The sequence below is a fragment of the Ranitomeya imitator genome, chromosome 1 (assembly GCF_032444005.1).
Source record: "Ranitomeya imitator isolate aRanImi1 chromosome 1, aRanImi1.pri, whole genome shotgun sequence".
In the NCBI taxonomy this organism is placed as follows: domain Eukaryota; kingdom Metazoa; phylum Chordata; class Amphibia; order Anura; family Dendrobatidae; genus Ranitomeya; species Ranitomeya imitator.
The window spans coordinates 424,314,386-424,331,875 of NC_091282.1; positions in this window are offsets into that span (position 1 = coordinate 424,314,386).

Sequence of the window (17,490 nt, forward strand, 5' to 3'; positions counted from 1 at the left end):
TGTTTTGTGGCTTTTACACAATAAAAATTATTTTATAGAAAAAATTATTACTTTTGCATCGCTTTATTCTGAGAACTATAACTTTTTAATTTTTCTGCTGATGCACCTATATTTTGGCTTGTTATTTGTGGGACAAGATGATGTTTTTAGTGACACCATTTTTATTTACATCCATCTTTTTGATTGCATTTTATTGCACTATTTGTTCAGCGGTATGATGATAAAGCATTTTTTTTTGCCTCTTTTTTTTTTACTGTGTTCACTAAGGGCTTAACTAGTGGGACAGTTTTATAGAGCAGGTCTTTACTGACACAGCAATACCAATTTGTGTGCTTTATTTTTTTATTTACATAAATAAATGTTACTTCAGATCGCTGATCTGCCATTCTGCACTACAGAGTATCAGACCAGGATCTGACAGGCAGGGAAGGAGGCATGCCAGCGCCTGTTCTCAACAGTCACTCACAAGCCACCTTTCCTGCAGGACCCGAAAGGACCCCCTGGCCATCTTGGGGCCAGGGGTCTCCATGGAGACCATCAGCACAACACCATCCCTGCACGATGCTCCACTATGTCGATGTCACTGATGGCATCAGAGGGTTTAAATGCCTGCAATTGGTGCTAGCACCAATCGTGGGCATTTCTGTGGGGGGTCAGCTGCTAAACTTCCCTGGCAATAACAGGTGATCGGAAGATCGTATCTACACCGAAGTGGAATCAATGAAAACGTCAGCCCCTCTTCCAAAAAATAGGCCCTCACCCAGCCCTAGAGCACGAAAAATGGAGACGGAAAATGGCAACATTTTTTTTTCTTTTAGAAACTTAGTTTTTTTTTTCACCAAATAAAAAAAACCTACTGATGTTTGGAATCTACAAACTCGTAAAGGCAAAACGAAAAACAATTTTTGTCAATATGGCCCTCACATGGCCATATTGACAGAAAAATAAAAAAGCTAGCTTCAGGTGTTTTAATTACAGCAGGTCCAATACCCCTCCACAGAGAGAGAGAATTTTAGTCTAAGAAGAGGTTTCACATGTACCCATTCAGATGGAGACGTCTATTCTCAGCGAGGTAAGGCAAGCGTAAGACCTGGTATAAGAGAGATGCCGTAAAGAGGCTACCAGGTACACATAAAATTGGCCATTTTTATGCGCTAAAAGCTCTCATTTTTCATATTTCTAGTGCAGTAATGCAGTTCAAATTTTGTATTTCAAGTTTGCATGTTTTAGCGCTGCAGTGTGCTGCCTTATTTACTTAACTATATACGAGTGTTAGGAGTCGAGTTTCCTCTGCTGCACAGGGGGAATCTTGATCCATGTCTGCTGCGGTCTCCCATTCTGCTTCGGCCGCAGTGGGCTCTGCTCAGCGGAGGCGCCGCTCCCAGCGTCTTGCTGGGACTGATTCTGTGCAGGGGGTTACTGCTGCCTTTTCTGGCTCTCCTGTTATACCCTGCACTGATCTGCGGTGAGCGGGCTTCTCTGGGACTAAGTCCTTATTTGCACACACTGAGCATGCCCAGGGCAAGATCTCCCGTTGGAGATCGAGGGTCACATGCTCAGGCACTTCAGCACATCCCATTGGTCCTCTTGGCAGGTCCTGAAAGGGCAAAACTTCTGTAGCTGCTTCCTGTGCTGCAACTATATAAACTGCGCATTACCGCACGGCCATACGCTAGTATTGTCTTGATAATGTGTGTGTGTAGATGGATGTATGTCGATGGATGAAAGCTCCTAAGTATCCCTCCCTAGTGTTGTTGACTGCTCGCGGATGATGGTAGCTATCTAGCACCTGACTAGCCATCTGCACGTAACACACATCACAGCGTCCAGTTGCTGTGTCCGCCAGTACGGCGCCGTGCGCTTCCTCTGCGCTTTCCTTACCCAAGCCTGGGTGGTTAATGGCGTCCGTCAGTGCGGCACCGCACGCACTCTCGTGCCTTTATATTCTATTTATTAGTTTCCTTACACACCCAGTTGCGGTGTTGTGCCAGCAAGTGTCTAATCGGACTTCAATCCTGAGTAGGGGTTGAGTTCGCTGACTTCTTGCTCGCGCTCTATGTGCGGTACTGCGGTCCTGTGACGCAACAGGATCGCTTCCTTCACGCAGGGTGAAGTTAACCCATGTGTGTATACTTAGTACCGCCATATAGTCCGTCTTACTAGCAGCAGGGTCTTTACCTGCACGGTGGACATCGGACTGCGAACGCACCTAGTTTCATATCATCTATACTTGGTGCGTTCCGCCGGTCCTTAACATAATACTAGCGCCAAGGTCTGGCTAGTAAATGGCGGACATTCAGCAATCTTGGCTGTATATCCAGCAGCTGGAGGGTAGGTTGTCGGCTCTCGAGAGCTCAACCTCAGCTGTGGATGTTACCGCAGTTGCTGTACAGGCTGCTAGCGTGGCTGCAGCAACCTTGTCCACTGCCACCCCTGTTCCGACATTATCTCGCCTCCCGTTGCCAGAAAAATTTTCTGGAGATTGCAAAACTTGTAGGGGATTCGTGAGTCAGTGCTCTATCCACCCCGAGCTCCTGGCTGCACGTTTTCCTACAGAGCGGGCTAAGGTGGGATTTATTGTCTCTCTCTTGTCGGACAGGGCGTTGGAGTGGGCTACGCCGCTGTGGGAGCGTGATGATCATGTGGTGCAGAGTGCTCCGTTGTTTCTGAGCACTCTGAAAAAGGTCTTTTTAGGACCTCAAGTCACCCATGACACAGCGTTCCAACTACTGGCATTAACTCAGGGTAAGTCCTTGGTCAGCCATTTTTCCGTCCGCTTCCGTACTTTAGCTTCTGAGCTGGAGTGGTCGGATAAAGCCCATATCCCCATATTTTGGAGGGGCCTGGCTGATCACGTTAAGGACGCTCTGGCCACTAGGGAGATTCCTGCCACACTGGAGGAGTTAATAACTGTCTCTACTCGTTTTGACCTCCGTTTTAACGAGCGGAGGTTAGAGCGAGCCCAGTGTAGGCAGAGGTTTCGGCTGGCTCCCACCTTCGCCAAACCTTTGGAATCTCCAATCCAGGCGTCTGAGTCACATGAGGCCTTAGAGGTGACACGAGCGGGATCCAAATCTCAGTCCGCCCGTGCACATAGGGTCCGTCATGTTTGCCAGCAGTCAGGACATCTTGCCTCCAAGGGTCCTCAGCGGTCGGGGAAACGTCAGCGTCTAGTGGCAGTTGGAGGAGGTACACTAGACACGGCGACGTTTGCCTCAAAGTTATCCTTCAAGGGGACAATTACCATAGGCCCATCCACTCTTATGTTCGAGCTATGCGTGGATTCTGGGGCAGAGGGTAATTTTATGTCTTCCTCTTTTGCCCAGCGTCACGCAATACCCTTGGTGATGCTCGCCAAGCCTGTAACCGTTCGAGTGGTAAATGGGTCAACACTACCCTCACAGATTACCCACCAAACTATTCCTTTCACGCTTTCTGTGTCTCCATCACATCAGGAGATAATCTCCCTATTAGTCATTCCTGAGGGAATTGATGAGGTCCTGTTGGGGATACCATGGCTTCGCTACCATTCTCCTCATATTGAGTGGTCCTCTGGGAGAATTTTGGGATGGAGTAAATCCTGCGAGGGTAGATGTCAGAGGGAGTGCATTCAGGTTGCTACTACACAGGTACCCGCAGATCTTTCCTCTCTCCCCAAGCACTATTGGCCCTATGCAGACGTGTTCTCCAAAAGAGCTGCGGAGACCCTTCCGCCTCACCGCCCCTATGACTGTCCTATTGACCTCTTGCCTGGTGCTGAGCCTCCCCGGGGTCGAGTCTATCCGTTATCTCTCCCGGAGACGGAGGCAATGTCTCAGTACATCCAAGAGAATCTGGCAAGAGGATTCATTAGGAAGTCGGTGTCACCGGCAGGGGCTGGGTTCTTCTTCGTACAGAAGAAGACTGGAGACTTACGTCCATGCATAGACTACAGGGGTCTTAACGCCATCACCGTTAAGAACAAATACCCATTACCCCTGATATCTGAGCTGTTTGATAGGCTACGGGGAGCGAGGATATTTACTAAGTTAGATCTGCGGGGTGCTTACAACCTGATTCGCATCCGTTAGGGGGATGAATGGAAGACGGCTTTTAAAACCAGGGATGGGCACTATAAATATCTGGTGATGCCCTTCGGGCTCTGTAATGCCCCAGCCGTTTTCCAAGACTTTGTGAACGACATCTTCCGGGATATGCTCACCACCTCGGTCGTAGTCTATCTGGATGATATTCTCATCTTCTCTCCAGATATTGACTCCCATCGGAGAGATGTTCGCAAAGTCTTCGACCTCTTACGGGCAAACTCCCTCTACGCCAAGTTGGAGAAGTGTGTGTTTGAGTAGGAGTCCTTGCCTTTCCTTGGTTATATCATCTCTGCCCAGGGTTTGGCTATGGATCCTGCCAAGCTACAGGCTGTAATGGACTGGCAGGAACCCCATTCTCTTAAAGCGGTGCAGCGCTTTATGGGGTTCATTAATTACTATCGCCAGTTCATTCCACACTTCTCAACTTTGGTAGCTCCCTTGGTTGCCCTCACCAAGAAGGGAGCAAATCCCAAGTTGTGGTCAGAGGAGGTCTCCAAAGCCTTTCTCTCGATCAAGTCACACTTCACTAGCGCTCCCATCCTACATCGCCCTGATGTTGATAAACCATTTATCTTGGAGGTGGATGCCTCATCCGTTGGTGCTGGAGCAGTCCTTTTCCTAAAGGATGCTCAAGGTCGGAAGCATCCTTGCTTCTTCTTCTCCAAGACCTTCACACCAGCGGAGAGGAATTATTCCATCGGGGACAGGGAGTTGCTAGCCATGAAGTTGGCTTTTTCTGAGTGGAGACATCTCTTGGATGGAGCTCGCTTTCCCTTCCAAGTCTTCACTGACCACAAGAACTTGGTATATCTACAAACGGCCCAGCGGCTGAATTCTCGCCAGGCTAGATGGTCCCTGTTCTTCTCCCGGTTCCATTTTACTCTCCATTTCCTCTCCGGGGAGAAGAACGTTCGTGCTGACACTCTCTCCCGCTCCGTAGTGTCATCGGAGGAGGAAGAGGAGGAGCCTCGGCTTATTGTCCCTTCTGAGAGCCTGAGAACTGTAGCTCCAGTTTCGCTAGAGTCTGTGCCCCCGGGCAAGACTTTCGTACCAGCCAACTTGTGACCGGAGGTTCTCTCTTGGGCTCACTCCTCCAGAGTGGGTGGGCATTTTGGGACCAAGAGGACATCATAGCTTTTGGCGAGAAAATACTGGTGGCTGCATATGGCCTGAGATGTCAGGGACTATATTCAGGCGTGCGTTTCTTGTGCCCAGAATCGGTCTCCTCGGCAACGGCCTGCTGGGATGCTTTACCCTCTACCGGTGGCAGACAGGCCCTGGGAGATGGTCGGGATGGACTTTGTGGTGGGCTTACCCAAGTCACTTGGCTGCTCCATTATTTGGGTTGTCTTCGACCATTTCTCTAAGATGGTGCATTTGGTGCCGCTTCCTCGGTTACCCTCTGCACGGGCCTTGGCGGTGTTGTTCATTAAGCACGTTTTCCGATTGCATGGTATGCCTGATAAGATTGTCAGCGATCGGGGTCCCCAGTTCGCGTCTCGGTTTTGGAGAGAGCTCTGCCGTTTACTCAGCAAAGAGTTAAACCTCTCCTCTGCATACCATCCCGAGACGAATGGGTTGGTGGAGAGAACCAACCAGACTCTGGTGACATATTTGCGACATTTCGTCTCTGCTATGCAGGATGACTGGGCCTCTTTGCTACCTTGGGCGGAATTTGCCTTGAACAATGCCGTAGCCAATTCCACTGGTCAGACTCCTTTTCTCCTTAATTACGGCCAGCATCTGCGTGTCCCTGTGCCCATGCCCGTGTCATCCACCGATTCTAGGGTGGCAGACTGGGCGGTGGAGGCACGTGACATCTGGGACCGCACACAGGATGCCATCCGGGCCTCCAAGGAGAGAATGAGGGTTTCGGCTGATACACACTGGCGCCCCGCTCCGGTCTTTGCTCCTGGCGACTTAGTGTGGCTCTCCGCCAGTAACATCAGGCTGCGAGTTGAGTCCACTAAGTTTGCTCCTCGCTACATTGGCCCGTTTAAGGTTCTGGAACAGGTCAACCCTGTGGTCTACCGTTTGGCTATTCCTCCACGCCTTGGTATCACCGATACTTTTCACGTTTCCCTCTTAAAGCCCGTTCATTTGTCCCGGTTTTCTGAGTCATCTGCTGGGACATCGGGTTCATCCACGGATGAGTTTGAGGTGAATGCTATTGTGGGGTGCAAGGTGGTACGTGGCAAGAAATTTTATCTGGTGGACTGGAAGGGTCACGGCCCAGAGGATAGAACCTGGGAGCCTGTGGAGCACATTCGGGCTCCGCTGCTTATTGCAGCTTTTGAGCGTAGTGAGGCTCAAGGAGGGGGGGCCCTAGGAGGGGGGGTAATGTTAGGAGTCGAGTTTCCTCTGCTGCACAGGGGGAATCTCGATCCGTGTCTGCTGCGGTCTCCCATTCTGCTTCGGCCGCAGTGGGCTCTGCTCAGTGGAGGCGCCGCTCCCAGCGTCTTGCTGGGACTGATTCTGTGCAGGGGGTTACTGCTGCCTTTTCTGGCTCTCCTGTTGTACCCTGCACTGATCTGCGGCGAGCGGGCTTCTCTGGGACTAAGTCCTTATTTGCACACACTGAGCATGCCCAGGGCAAGATCTCCCGTTGGAGATCGAGGGTCACATGCTCAGGCACTGCAGCACATCCCATTGGTCCTCTTGGCAGGTCCTGAAAGGGCAAAACTTCTGTAGCTGCTTCCTGTGCTGGAACTATATAAACTGCGCATGACCGCACGGCCATGCGCTAGTATCGTCTTGATAATGTGTGTGTGTAGATGGATGCATGTCGATGGATGAAAGCTCCTAAGTATCCCTCCCTAGTGTTGTTGACTGCTCGCGGATGATGGTAGCTATCTAGCGCCCGACTAGCCATCTGCACGTAACACACATCACAGCGTCCAGTTGCTGTGTCCGCCAGTACGGCGCCGTGCGCTTCCTCTGCGCTTTCCTTACCCAAGCCTGGGTGGTTAGTGGCGTCCGTCAGTGTGGCACCGCACGCACTCTCGTGCCTTTATATTCTATTTATTAGTTTCCTTACACACCCAGTTGCGGTGTTGTGCCAGCAAGTGTCTAATCGGACTTCAATCCTGAGTAGGGGTTGAGTTCACTGACTTCTTGCTCGCGCTCTATGTGCGGTACTGCGGTCCTGTGACGCAACAGGATCGCTTCCTTCACGCAGGGTGAAGTTAACCCATGTGTGTATACTTAGTACCGCCATATAGTCCGTCTTACTAGCAGCAGGGTCTTTACCTGCACGGTGGACCTCGGACTGCGAACGCACCTAGTTTCATATCATCTATACTTGGTGCGTTCCGCCGGTCCTTAACAACGAGTTGGCGACTCTAGGTTCAGCACCTGTTCACACTTAGTCTATGTTTGGATGTGCAGGTCAGGTTTTTGAAATGTAAAAAGAAAAATAAAAAAGTTATGGCTCTGGGATGAAGGGCAGCAAAAAAACGAAAAATAAAAAAATGGAAAAACCCAAGGTGGTGAAGGGGTTAATGACCACACAAATTTTACAGTATTTCTTGGTTCAGGCTTATTGCCTTTTTGTATTTTCTACATTAATATGATTATGCTGTCATGTGCAGGTCTTTGCATTTATTGCATCCATATTTAGTTTTTACATGCATGTATTTTGATAATTAGTAATGATTATGTCAAATTTATTTAAGGGGGAGGGGAAGGTTTGAACCTTTTTGTCCTGATGAGGCATGTAATTATGTCAAACAGCAGTGGGCCATTGTTTGTCCACAAACTTATGCTTCTGCACGAATAAATGAATTAATATTTAGGAGTCGCATGTGCCTTTCATTTCCACTTATCCTTCACTACCTATTAGAATATGGACCTGTATTTTCTGTGAGCACCACGTATACTACTAGCGGCTTCTCCCAGACGTGTTTCTTCATTGTTTGACATGGGACTGTATTTTTCGGTTTCTAAGACACACATTTTTTTCCCCAAATTTGGGAGGAATATAAGGGTTACTGTGGGAGTGGCTGCGTTGTAGTGGGGTCACAGAAGGCAGGGTCGCTGCTGCAGTAAACTGGAGGCTGCATCAAGAGCGGGGCCTGCCACAGCCTCTCACTGCCGAACAAGCCCTCCTCTCAGTCCAGGGCACGCAGCATCACCTCTCTCCTCCAAGGTAAGCTTCTTGGCGTAGCTAATTTACAATCTAACTATGGGGTTAGAAATGGTGGCAGTTCCAGCAGTTCTCAGGGCTCATGTGAGGTTGTTATGTTATGTGAGCCCTGCACCCTATAAGAACTGGTGTCACTGTCCCCGTCTTTCTCACTTACTCTTCATTACTTGTACGTCTGAAGGTGGGGACAGTGACATCAGTTCTAATTGGGCAAAGGGCTCACATGATATAGCAACCTCACATGAGCTCCGGGAATGCGAGTGCTGACACCGCTGGAATGACACTGGCATGGGAGGTGAGTATAAGTATGCATTTAGAGGGAGAATCCTAGTACTGGAAAGCTTCTTTAAATTTTATTGAATTCTTCATTAGAGCTGAGCAAATAGTTCAACGTTTGATTTGAATTCCAATTGCCGAATTTGCAATATTCACCGATTCTTCGAATATTCGCCAAACAATACCGAACGCCATTCAAGGCAATGGGAGGCAAAAACAAATGCATGTTCAACACCTTATAACTGTCACGATTCAGGTTTGGATTGTGGCAGCTCTGGCTCCGCTATAATTTAAATGTAGCTTTTTTCTTTTCAGGCCAGCAAGGGTTAATGTCAGTTTCCTTGCTGGCAGCTGCTGTGATGCTGGTCAGCTGATGCAGGTGCGGTCCACTCACACATCCCATAAATAGTCGCCTGAAGCATCAGCTGACTATTGGTAATAGAGTTTTCTATGTATACCAGCCGTAGAGTTGCAGCTTTCTGGTGTCAGCACTGAATCTGATTCTTCAGTGAAATTCAGGGTCCTGTTTCCATATCATATTTGGTGTGAAGCTTGTCAGAGGAGCCTGAAGCTAAGTTTTATGTATTTACCTTGTCTTTCTAGTGCTCGTCACTATCCCCTATGTTTGTACCTTCTGCAGTGGTGAGGCAAGCATCCTTGCTGGCCAGTGCATTAGCCAAGGTATTATGAGGTGACAGTTAGAGACGAGTACATGATGGTGGTGGGGGATAGACCCACTTAGGGCATAAGGGGAGTGCAGTGACAGGCTCTGGATGGGGCTTAGGAGATGGATCGGTGTATGCCTCCTGTGCTGGAAGCCCTGATACCACATGCAACAGGTCAACCTGATTTCATGCTCAGCCACACACAGGAGGCACAAATATCATATAAATTTCATAGACTTCTATTGTGAGAAAAATATCAGGACAGTAACATGGGTAGTTGACTTCAAGTAAATGAAGCCCTGACGGTCTTGGATTCTAACTGTTACAAGCAACACGCACGAAGGAGAACCAACCAGGAGTCTACAGATTTACAAAAATTAGTGGCAGACACCAACAAAGTGGCATCAATTTCACCGCAGTATAGATAGTATAATATGGTCCAACAGATCTTCCACTACACCCAACCCAGCAGATGGGCACTCAACCAGGAGTGTTCACATTTCCAAAAACAATTGGCAGACACCACCAAAGTGACATAAATTTCACCACAGTAGAAATAGTATAATAGGGACCGACAAGTTTTCCACTACACCCAGTTCAGCAGATGGACAACCAAGCAGGAGTGTTCATATTTCCAAAAATTATTGGCAGACATCATCAAAGTGGCATCAATTTCATAACAGTAGAAATAGTATAATAGTGACCAACAGGTCTTTCACTAAGCTCAATCCAGCAGATGGACACCCAACCAGGAGTTTTCACATTTCCAAAAATTATTGGCAGACACCACCAAAGTGGCATCAATATTTCACTATAGTAGAAAAAGTATAATAGGGGCCGACAGGTCTTCACTACGCTCAATCCAGCAGATGGACACCCAACCAAGATTGTTCACATTTCCAAAAATTATTGGCAAACGCCACCAAAGTGGCAGAAAATTCACGACAGTAGAAACAGTATAATTGGGACCAACACGTCTTCCACTACAGCCAATCCAGCAGATGTAGACTATTCACATTTCCACAAATTTGTATTAACATCTGCAGCAGCATCAGCATCAGTAACAGCAGGGAAAGAAGCCAAACTAAAGATATCGCAGAGTGCAGTTAAGTGACATTAATGCAGTTTACTAAAAAATACAATACCGCCTAGTCTGTACAGTCTGTGATTGGAGTGCAAAAGTTCTTGGAGGTCCATTACTTATTCATCTTGATGAAAGTTAGGTGGTCTACACTTTCAGGGGACAGCAAGTTGCATTTATCTGTCAGGATACCACTAGCAATGCTGAAGATGCGTTCTGATAGAATGTTGGCTGCCGGGCATGATAAAACCTCCAAGGTGTTTGAGGCGAGCTCAGGCCTCTTATCCATTTTGGAAGACCAAAATGTTAAGGGATCCAAGCCTTCCCTAATGGTAGTGATATTCAGTTCTAGATACTCCTGCACCATCATTCCCATAAGTTCACCATGTGTAAGACTCTGTTGTGCTTGTGCATTAACTGGTCAAAAAAAGTGTCAAATGACTAACAGAAATTGCTGCTTCCACTTACATTACTGCTGCTGCTAATGTTTTGGTGTTGATGAATTGATATGCCGGAGGTTACAAGTCTAGAGTTGAGGTCCAAGTCCATGCTGTGTTGGTGGCTGGGTAACACTGATGTTTGTTTCCTCTGACCCCTCACACCAACCATGGACAACAGCCTACTTGATCAGTAGCACCTCTCCCCACAGCCACCAGAGCCACCCAATGGCCAGTCATTGAGATGTAATGCTCTTGGCCATGCTTACTCGTTAAATGGTCTGTGTTGAAATGCACTCTGGCAAACATAGATTCGATCAAGGAACAGGTGATGTTGTCTGCGACATGCTGGTGTAGCGCAGGCATAGCTTTCTTAGAAAAGTAATTTCGACAGGGCAGTTGGTACTGGGGGACTGCAATGCCTTCAGCTTTCAGAAATTGTTTGTATCTACGAAGTGGTAGTCAGTATATCCGTGGCCAACAGATTGGAGATGGTGGAGTTCAACCTCTTAGCTTTGTCATGCATAGGAGGAAACAATCTTTTATGTGTCCACAACTGAGGTACTGTGGGCAGGCTGCAGTGCAGAGAGAGGGCAGAGTACAGTGAATCGGACAAACTGCAGGACCATGAGAGAGGTGCCGGCAGATATGTTATGGTGGATTGAGAAAGTTGTGATGTGCTCGTTCTCTGAGATCGGTCAAAAACATCAGGCATGTCAGCTTCCGTTACAGCTGATGGCGGGCTCTCAGTCAGCATGACTGAAGCGGGTAATGAACCTGAGGTTCTGCAGTTGAAGACCTGCATCTCTATATTTGGCACAGTAACAGAGGAAGAGGAGGAGGAGGAGGAAGAAGCAGCAGATGCAATTTATGGGCGGCTAAAGGTGGTTGAGGTCCACTGTTCTGCATTTTAGCGCAGTGGGATTGTTGCACTTTTTACCTCTACTCAGTTTTTTTTGCATAGTTGGTATATTACATGAGTTGGATCATCCTTTGGAGTGTTAAAAAAGGCCCAGGCTAGGCAACTCTTTCCGCCTCTGCGAGCTGCAGACCTGAGGACGCTGCTGGTCACAGCTAAAGATGATATACCCCACTGTACCATGTTAGTGACAGAATAATTTTTTGGTGGCCTCTGGCTCTGGATTAGGCCTCTATAACACACCAGATGCTACAAACAATTATAAAGTGAGATGTCACCAACTGTATGACATTAGTAACAGAATAATGTTTTTGGTGGCCTCTGGAACAGAACTCTATGACACACTAGATGCTACAAAAATTTGAATGTTAGGCTCCCTACTGTATGACATTTAGCAACAGAAAAATGTTTTGGTTATGTGTGTGAGATTTGCAGACAGCTTAATTTCAACCCAACAAAATGACAAAGTGGGATACGAGGGTCTGTGTAGCGCTTTGCAACAGAAAAATTATATATATTTTTTTTATTTTAATCTGCGTTAGGTCTGCAGACAGTTTCATGTCATCACAGCACTAAACGACAAGGTGGATACAGCAGGCTGTTTCACATTTAGCTAGTGAAAAAAAAGATTTAGAATGCTATACTCGTGCATGGAGCACAATAGAAGCAGTGCACAACACACTTGTATGACACGTGCCCTGCTGGCTTTGTCTGTGGAACTCAGTAATGGCAAAACAAAATGAAAAAACTGCTGGAAAGTCAACTTCATAGCCACACTGGACAGTAGCTAGCTAAACTATCTAACTGATAAACAAAAACCTAGCTAACAAGCTAAGATATTGCTGCTAACAGTGCCAGCTTCAAGAGCAGACTCTCTGAACTGTTACAGTGTCAAAATGGAGCTAAAACAACTTGTCCGCTTTTTATATGGAGAGTGATGCGATTTCAGCAGCCAATGACACAAGCCGTTGTCACAGAACATTGTGGATGTTTCATGTGCCTTGATTGGCTAGCCGCAATGTGCACACATAATGTTAGGAAAAACTAATTACTGTTTATAAGCATGCCGCGCCTCTGAGCTCTGAATCCCACTACCCTCATCAAACACATGAAAAAGCTCATGATATACCACAATTATTGTGCTGAAAATACTTTTGTGGCAACACAAATATTTTTCTTCACTTTTTACCGAATGTTACCAAATGTTTCCGATTGTATAAAATTTTGCTTGTGTTTCCGATCATGAATCCAAATGTGCCAATATTCATGCCGAATTTATGTTTGGCATTGAATTTCCAAATAAATTCAGTCATCACTATTCTTTATCCCTTATTTTGCATTTTTTTCTCCCCCCTCTTCCAAGAGCCATTATTGTAGATATAAACGATTGTTAGTTTGCAAATGACTAAATTTCCAGAAAAACTTAGTTGTTTGGGTGAATATATATTTCTATAACATTTAAAATCTGTATTGTTTCACATTTGTCTTACTGATCTGCTATACATCATTACAGTATTGTGGAATGTGCAATAATGTTTGTACTCTATGTGCAGGAAGACAGCAGAGAGAATTAATCATCAATTTACATTAAGTTTAAGAACCATACAATCTCCTGATTGCATATGGATATAGTGTATGAAAACAAGTAGCATTTACTTAACAATATACTGTTTTACACTGGGCTCTAGCAGCCATATTTAATGGTCACTATGTGGACCGCAATGTTAGAGCAAAAAGTGGGAGTCTTGACTCCCATTGCAATCATCTTGCTACTCCTATGAATCTTAACTTCACATTGGGCTTCATAAGGAATATGTAAAGTGACAGTTCACTCCATTTTCACAATCCAAAATCAAGTAAATGTAAAAATAAACATAATTGGTGTTGAAACTTCTGATTTGTCTTTCAAAATGTATCTTTCAACCCTTGTAGCAAATTCCAATATAATAAAACAATAAGAGCCCTAGAATTGCTACTTTTTGATCATCTCATCTCTCCTTAAAAATGGAATATGAAGCAATCAAGAATTTATATTCACCTAAAATGGTACCAATAAGAACCTCAGTATGCCACTCAATACAGGACCTCACCAATAATGTGAAAATAAAGTTACGGTTCTTAAATGTCAATAACATTTTTTTAAATAAAAAATAGATTTTAATGCAACAGTGAACTATATACTGTATATATATATATATATATATATATATATATATATATATATATATATATATATATACATATATATCTGTATATACAATACAGACCAAAAGTTTGGACACACCTCATTTAAAGATTTTTTTGTATTTTCATGACTATGAAAATTGTACATTCACACAAGTCATCAAAACTATGAGTTAACACATGTGGAATTATAAACAAAAAAGTGTGAAACAACTGAAATTATGTCTTATATTCTAGGTTCTTCAAAGTACCCCTCTTTTGCTTTGATGACTGCTTTGCACACTCTTGGCATTCTCTTGATGAGCTTCCAAAGGTAGTCACCGGGAATGGTCTTCCAACAATCTTGAAGGAGTTCCCAGAGATGCTTAGCACTTGTTGGCCCTTTTGCCTTCACTCTGAGGACCAGCTCACCCCAAACCAACTCGATTGGGTTCAGGTCTGGTGACTGTGGAGGCCAGGTCATCTGGTGTAGCACCTCATCACTCTCCTTCTTGGTCAAATAGCCCTTACACAGCCTGGAGGTGTGTTTGGGGTCATTGTCCTGTTGAAAAATAAATGATGGTCCAACTAAACGTAAACCGGATGGAATAGCACGCTGCTGCAAGATGCTGTGGTAGCCATGCTGGTTCAGTATGCCTTCAATTTTGAATAAATCCCCAACAGTGTCTCCAGCAAAGCAGCCCCACACCATCACACCTCCTCCTCTATGCTTCACGGTAGGAACCAGGCATGTAGAGTCCATCCGCTCACCTTTTCTGCGTCGCACAAAGACACAGTGGTTGGAACCAAAGATCTCAAATTTGGACTCATCAGACCAAAGCACAGATTTCCACTGGTCTAATGTCCATTCTTTGTGTTCTTTAGCCCAAACAAGTCTCTTCTGCTTGTTGCCTGTCCTTAGCAGTGGTTTCCTAGCAGCTATTTTACCATGAAGGCCTGCTGCAAAAAGTCTCCTCTTAACAGTTGTTGTAGAGATGTGTCTGCTGCTAGAACTCTGTCTGGCATTGACCTGGTCTCTGATCTGAGCTGCTGTTAACCTGCAATTTCTGAGGCTCGTGACTCGGATAAACTTATCCTCAGAAACAGAGGTGACTCTTGGTCTTCCTTTCCTGGGGCGGTCCTCATGTGAGCCAATTTCTTTGTAGCGCTTGATGGTTTTTACCACTGCACTTGGAGACATGTTCAAAGTTTTCCCAATTTTTCGGACTGACTGACCTTCATTTCTTAAAGTAACACTGGCCACTCGTTTTTCTTAGCTGCTTTTTTCTTACCATAATACAAATTCTAACAGTCTATTCAGTAGGACTATCAGCTGTGTATCCACCAGACTTCTGCTCAACACAACTGATGGTCCCAACCCCCTTTTTAAGCCAAGAAATCCCACTTATTAAACCTGACAGGGCACTCCTGTGAAGTGAAATCCATTCCCGGTGACTACCTCTTGAAGCTCATCAAGAGAATGCCAATAGTGTGCAAAGCAGTCATCAAGCAAAATGTGGCTACTTTGAAGAACCTAGAATATAAGACAAAATGTCAGTTGTTTCACACTTTTTTGTTTATAATTCCACATGTATTAATTCATAAATTAAAATAAAGGGAACACTTAGATAACAGAATATAACTGCAAGTAAATCAAACTTCTGTGAAATCAAACTGTCCACGTAGGAAGCAACACTGTTTGACAATCAATTTCACATGCTGTTGTACAAATGGAATAGACAACAGATGGAAATTATTGGCAATTATCAAAAAACACTCAATAAAGGAGTGGTTCTGCAGGTGGGGACCACAGGCCACATCTCAGTACCAATGCTTCTGGCTGATGTTTTGGTCACTTTTGAATGTTGGTTGTGCTTTCACACTCGTTGTAGCATGAGACGTACTCTACAACTCACACATGTGGCTCAAGTAGTGCAGCTCATCCAGGATGGCACATCAATGTGAGCGGTGGCAAGAAAGTTTGCTGGTCTGTCAGCGTAGTGTCCAGAGGCTGGAGGCGCTATCAGGAGACAGGGCAGTACACCAGGAGATGTGGAGGGGGCCGTAGGAGGGCAACAACCCAGCAGCAGGAACGCTACCTGAGCCTTTGTGCAAGGAGGAACAGGAGGAGCACTACCAGAGCCCTGCCAAATTAACTCCAGCAGGCCACAAAAGTGCATGTGTCTGCACAAATGGTTAGAAATCAACTCCATGAGAATGGTCTGAGTGCCTGACGTCCACAGATGGGGGTTGTGCTCACAACCCAACACCCTGCAGGATGCTTGGCATTTGCCACAGAACACCAGGATTGGAAAATTCACCACTAGCGCCCTGTGCTCTTCACAGACGAAAGTAGGTTCACACTGAGCACATATGACAGAGTTGCCAGAGTCTGGAGATGCTGTAGAGATCGATCTACTGCCTGTAACATCCATCAGCATGACCAGTTTGGCAGTGGGTCAGTAATGGTGTGGGGTGGCATTTCTTTGGATGGCCGCACAGCCCTCCATGTGCTCGCCAGACATAGCCTGACTGCCATTAGGTACCGAGATGAGATCCTCAGACCCCTTGTGAGACCATATTCTGGTGCGGTTGGCCCTTGGTTCCTCCTAATGCGGGACAATGCCAGACCTCATGTGGCTGGAGTGTGTCAGCAGTTCCTACAAGATGAAGGCATTGAAGCTATGGACTGGCCTGTCCGTTCCCCAGACTTGAATCTGATTGAACACATCTGGGACATCATGTCTCGCACCATCCACCAACGTCACATTGCACCACAGACTGTCCAGGAGTTGGTGGATGCTTTAATCCAGGTCTGGGAGGAGATCTCTCAGTCAGACGACCATCCGCCGCCTCATCAGGAGCAAGCCCAGGCATTGTAGGGAGGCCATACAGACACGTGGAGGCCACACACACTACTGAGCATAGTCTTGAGGTATTTCCACTGAAGTTGGATCAGCCTGTAACTTCATTTAACCATCTTGATTTTGACCATCAGTCCAACTCCAGACCTCCATGGGATATTAGTTGTGATTTACATTGATAATTTTTAAGTTTTATTGTTCTCATCACATTCCACTATATAATGAATAAAGATTTACAACTGGAATATTTCATTCAGTGATGTCTAGGATGTGGGATTTTAGTGTTCCCTTTATTTTTTTGAGCAGTATGTATATATATATATATATATATATATATATATATATATATATATATATATATATATATATATATATATATATATATATATATATATATATATGTATATAACTTTTGGAATCCCCATACTCTTAGTGACCTTTGCAATCTTATCACCAGGTCAGCACTTCAAATCCCAAATTCTAAAAGCTATGCTGAGATGCAACAATGCAACCTGCTATAAGAAAGTGCTCATTAATCTATATTGACAAAAAATATGTCTTTTGTTACAACTGGAGGGAAAAACAAAAATGCAAAAAATGAAAATTGGCCCAGTCAGGGAGATATTAGACAAACATTATTTGGGACCACATTTGTGATTTGTGAATTCACTGCAAGTTGAAAATAACTGGATGGTCTGATTCCAGAGTTTTTTTTCTTGGGTTTTAGAAGTATTTCCTAAAATTGTAAAGTCGTTTTAGGGTCATAAAACTTTGATCTCAAAACTTTGAATTTATTTCCAGAATATTTGTGTTCATGAAAGATCTTGAAAAGTGTAATCTTAAGAAATAAATGGGC